The sequence below is a fragment of the Leuciscus leuciscus genome (assembly GCF_965113295.1).
Source record: "Leuciscus leuciscus genome assembly, chromosome: 18".
Classification (NCBI taxonomy): Eukaryota; Metazoa; Chordata; class Actinopteri; order Cypriniformes; family Leuciscidae; genus Leuciscus; species Leuciscus leuciscus.
The window spans coordinates 31,895,951-31,901,995 of NC_138742.1; positions in this window are offsets into that span (position 1 = coordinate 31,895,951).

The following is a 6,045-nucleotide window of genomic DNA, read 5'->3' on the forward strand; positions in this document are numbered from 1 at the left end:
CATTTGGCAGATATGCATTCAACCGTCTACCATTCGGGATCTCGTCGGCCCCAGAGCATTTTCAGCGTCGTATGTCGCAAATGCTGGAAGATTGTGAAGGAGTTGTGTGTCATGCTGACGACATATTAGTTTATGGTGAGGACATGCAGCAACACAATGAGCGACTGCATCGGGTCCTTAAGAGACTGAGAGATGAAGGCTTGACGCTTAACGAGAAATGTGTGTTTGCAACGGACAAAATGATGTTTCTGGGGCACAGAATCGGAGCAGATGGTGTGGCACCAGATCCAGACAAAGTCAGGGCGATCTTGGAGATGCCGGAACCAACGGGAGTGGATGGAGTACGGAGAGTGATGGGAATGGCTAATTATCTGGGTAAATTTTTACCCCATCTTGCATCTTACACCCGCCCACTCAAAGATTTGCTCAGTGAGAAAAATGAATGGTGCTGGGGATCACCACAACGAGAGGCTTTTGGAAAACTAAAGTCAGAACTGAGTTCTCAGCACGTGTTGGCATCATACTCCCCAAAATTAGAGACATGTGTTTCTGCTGACGCCTCTTCCTTTGGTTTGGGGGGTGTCCTGAATCAAAAGCAGACAGATGGAACATGGAAACCGGTTGTGTTCATCTCACGGAGCCTGTCTGAGGCGGAAAAACATTATGCCCAGATTGAAAAGGAGGCCTTAGCAGCCACGTGGGCATGTGAACGGCTGTCATCTTACCTCCTGGGCCTGAGGTTTCGACTGGAGACAGATCACAAACCATTGCTCTCGCTGCTAAGCACCAAAGCGCTAGAGGAACTCCCACCACGAATACTGCGGTTCCGTTTGAGGTTGATGAAGTTCACTTTTGATATAGTTCATGTGCCGGGAAAGCAATTGATAACCGCTGACACATTATCAAGAGCTCCAGTGAAACACACATTCACAGAGGTAGAGAAGGAGAATGAGAGTGATGTTAAGGTGTTTGTGGATTCTGTAATACAAACCCTCCCAGCTACAGAGACGAGGTTGAATACGATAATCAAGAACCAGAAAGATGATCCCATCTGCGCTAAACTCATCCAATACTGTGAGACTGGGTGGCCGGAGAAACATGTTCTTCCACCAGAGCTGGGACCATACTGGCCTGAAAGAGAAAATATCACAGTAGCAGGAGAGCTGCTCTTACGGGGACAGAGAATCGTGATTCCTCGCAGCATGAGGCAAGAAATCCTCCACAGTATACACGAGGGTCACCAGGGTATAGTCAAGTGTCGCGCTAGAGCTCGCCAGGCCATCTGGTGGCCGGGACTGTCTGTGCACATCAATCAGCTCGTGGAAAACTGCAGCACATGCTCACAGCATAGGGCTGAGCATAGAGAGCCTCTGTTAACCACTTCAGTGCCAGAGAGACCTTGGCAGCGGGTGGGCACAGACTTATTTTTCTGGGAGAAAAATACATATATTCTGGTTGTAGACTACTTTTCACGTTACATTGAAGTAGCGCGCCTCAATGTAGCCACGGCCAGCACTGCCATTGCCGCTTTAAGGGATGTGTTCAGCCGCCATGGCATTCCAGAGACGGTTATGTCTGATAATGGACCACAATACAGCTGTGCACTCTTTAAGAACTTTGCCAGTGAATACGGGTTCACACACATTACCAGCAGCCCGGGATACCCGCAAGCAAACGGGGAGGCAGAGCGCGCAGTGGCTACAGTAAAAGGACTCTGGAAAGGGGGAGGTGAGAAAACAAAAGCTTTGCTGACATATCGCTCTACCCCTCTGGAGAACGGGTACTCTCCAGCACAACTTTTAATGGGGAGACAGCTGCGTACTACCATACCACAGCTTCCAACTGTTTTGACCCCAAGATGGCCAAACATTAAGAGATTCAGAGAATCTGACAAGTGGGCAAAAGAGAGACAGCGACGCAGGTACAATATGCGTTACAAGACACGTCCCTCACCAACTTTGCAGCCTGGACAGAGCGTGTGGCTGCAGAAAGAGAAATCACAAGGGACTGTCATACGCCAGGGAGAAACGCCTAGGTCTTATTTAGTGCACACTGAGGGAGGTCTGATCAGGAGAAACCGCACTCACATGCGGCCGGTTCTTTCGCCGTGTGTTCGGGAACCTGTGGAAAAGACTGAAACAGCCCTTGAACATAGTGACATTGACATTTCTATGCACACTACTAAGGGAGTGAATGTGTCCAGGGACACAGAGTTGAGTAGAGCACCTTACGTGACCAGTTCTGGCCGAGTATCACGGGCTCCTGAACGTTTGAATTTGTGAGACAGAGAGAAAAAAAAAAAAAAGAGAGTAAAATGTTAACTGTTGGTTCATAAGAAGATGTAACTTGTAACTGAATGCTTAAAGGTTCTGTAAAGAGATATTTAATATGTTACAATTGGAAAATTGTCTTTCCTTTCTTAAAAGGGGGAGGTGTTCTGTAATGGGAACTATGTTTAAAGGAACTGTTGTAGTACCGGGAGATATAAGGGGGGAGGCACTGTTATGATGGGGGTTCCGGAGTAAAGAGTTATACTGAGCATCACGTGGATTCCTGGTCTGTTATTGTGAATATCTAACGTAACAAAAAGTAACCAGTGCAAGCAGCAGCTTGGCTTACACGACATCAGAATAGAAGATTTGTTTCCCATCAATCAAAGCAAATGAGTTGTGAAAGGTTGCCTTCTTGCCCTCCTCCCTTGCCTTCTTCACAAGAGGCCACAGCTTATCCCGCGCTGCTCTATCTTCAGGAGACAGCGGCTCCGAGAGACGCAGTTTATTGTCAGTTAGAAACTTGCAACCTTTAGCAGCACTCCAAATGATGTCACGAATGCGGCGCTGTGAGAAGAGAATTATGATCGATCTGGTCTTTCCATCCGTCCGCTTCGGACCCAGACGATGAACGACATCGACACTGTCCTGTAGCCCGTCTCCGACTCCAGGAGCAATCTTCCCTAAGATGTTGAGGACCACACTTCGGACATCCTCATTGTCTTTTTCCGCAACGCAGTGCAACTTTAGAAACCATCGCCAACTGTAACGTCTACACTCCTGTACACTTGCTTTCAGTGATTTGTTTTCCTTTCTCAGAGCGTGGACCTCAGATTCCATATGATCGAGAGCCTCTTTATGCACGCCAACATCCAAAATAAGCTGTTGTACCGTCGCTGTTAGACTTTTGACTTGTTTGGAAGTTGCTTCGGTGGTAGTTTCAATCGCCGAAATCTTCTGGAACGTTTTGTCTAATTTAGAATCAAGCTCACGAATAGCCACCAAGACATTCTCATTCCCGTTTCCACTAACGTTAGATTCTGCGCGTTTAGTTTTTTTAGCAGCTGGCCTCTGAGGAGTATCCGAGAGGGATGTGACAACAACCTCATTGTCGAAATTTGGACATGTGTCAAACCACTGTGATTCGGTATCTTTCTTAAGTTTAAATCCAGCACTACTCGAGGCTGATGCTGAATTCTCAAATTGATCAGTTGAGCCAGATGCGTCGGAAGACATGGTGTCAAGCCAAACTTGTTTAACTTTCTTCTTGCCTCTTTTTCCCATGCATAAAGATGTCAAATCAGAATCATATAACGTTTTCACGTATTTTTTTCACGTTATCACCAGTCCGATTAATAGGTTATATCACCACTTCACCTTTATTTCCCTGAAGAGCAAAGAAACACTACCACCTACACCGCCGCCATCTTGGCCTCACAAATCTATATTAAATAAAGCAGCACCATTAAAAGCTTCAACCGCCATCTTCTATTGCATCAGCTGCAATACAGCCTTGCACTACAGCGTACCAATGGTTGAACCGCGTTATTGCAGGCGTTATTAGTTGAAAATATCTGTCGACAATATCTGTTTTGACGTTTATCGATAATGTCGACTACATTTTTCAGCCCGATGAGTGAAGAGCTGTGCCTTATTTCTAACGTTACCTATATTTCACGACGAGTGTTCCACACAGTGTTAGAGCGAACACTAACAAATATTACTGGATTTCGTTCCTTAAAAGGCAACTGAGAGCTTTAATTCACTACAAAATTTTAAATTAATTGCGTTTGACACCCATATTTGGCAGAAAATAATACCACGCAGATCAATCATTTCACAACATGATAAACTTAACGTTACCACAGTTCAGAACCACGACTATCACAGAACCACGGTCAACGAAAGAATATACAAATTAAAATCATAACAATTAGTTTTAGTCCAGTGATCTTCCTGATAGGCCAATTTAACGTTACTGGTAGAACACTCTAGAAATTCAACAGTTCACCTTGTAAAATGGCCTGTGCTTCGCGCGCGCAAAACTTTAGGCTTTGTCGAGTGTGCTCAGAAAGAAAATGCCTGTGAACGTGCATAAAAACAATTACAGTGCGCGAGACGTGATGATAGACAAAACTAAGCTTAATCGAGGCTTTACTACCTTTACATTTATAAAGTGGCATGACATTGGCAAAAATCTAAATACAAAAATCAGACGTCAGAGCTCGTTGGCTGTCTAATGTTAATTATTCATTATTACAGTGATTTGTGATCGAATAATAGATTAAACTAATAAACTGTATACATTGAAATCAATTTACAGTCTGATTTATCTGTATTACTATCAAGTTAGAGTATTAGACTTACCCCACGCTTGACTCTTCCACAAGTAAAATGGCGTTCGCATGTGGTCTGGACTCTGGTTCAGTCAAAACGACGGTTGCACGTAAACGGAGGTGTGACTTGGTTAACTCTAAAAGAGAGTTATGTTTGCAACAACGCAAAATGACACCAACTCTTATTTAAAACGGACACTTCTGGTGTTAAACCCAATCTGTTTAGTGTTGATTCAACACTTTATTTTAACACTTTATTGTAACACTGGAAAATCAACACCGGTCAATTTACTGTGATGTTGACAATTTTACATTGTACAGGTTGTCACTTGGTTTTTGACCAAGTGAAGCTCTTGAAACAATTCACAGAAGAGTATGTTGTCTGGAAAGAAATCAAGCATCACTGGCAAAGGCTCAAAAGAGACCATGCCTTTCTTAAAAATCTTTTAAAATAGGTTGCTGTTGATATAACTGTTTTTGTTCAGTACTTCGCTTATATTATGTGCTGCAATATTATATATATATATATATAATACTTCAATGTGTATATTATATAATGTACTGACTGCTGCTTTGTAAATGTATGTAAGGAACAGGCAACTCTGGCCCTTTGCATTCTACTTTTTGAGGTTAATTAAGAGTTAACCTCCAACCCTAATCGAGCACATCTGAAAATTTGAACCAAAGTCTTCAGGTTTACTTATAGACAATAGGCAGGAGGGTTTGAGGTTGGAGCTAAATCTGCAGGACAGTGGACGCTGAGGGCCAGAGTAAACCATCACTGCTTTAAATAACGCAGAACATAAGCTGACCCGACTGTCCATTAAACAACTTCATTTGAATGGTTTGTGTTTTTTGTTTTACTTTCAGACCAGCACTGGAGAAAGCCTGACAATGGGATGTTGAGACTTCTTCCTCTGGTTGAGAAAAAGCTACACCACATCAGTGATCACATCTTCTGTTATTCAACTGAACAAACTGTTTAGACGAGGAAGAAGAACACGAACATGATAGAGATGTACAGGGAAGAGCAAGAAACCAGTTTAGCTGTGATAATGAATCATTATTTTCCAACACAATATCAGATCTGTTTTCTGTAGGTGACTGAATATGTTTATCTGGCACTCGTTTTGTGGCTTCAGCAGCTGTGAATGGATTCATATGATGTTAACGTATTTTTGAAGACACATTTTTATTTATCTTGAATCTCATTTTTATTTATGCTACTTTATCAACTTCATGCTTTGTCCTCCAATAAAGTGTTGTTTAATAAAGTATGGTGACTATTGTGTATTGAAAGTGGTGTTTGGTACAGTAAATATACATTTTTATTTGAGAAATTTTAATTTCTTATTTCTTTAGTTTAATTAATTTAAAAATAACTACATATAATTAAAAATAATAATAATTACAACTGGCCTGTTGGAGTATGCTTTTAC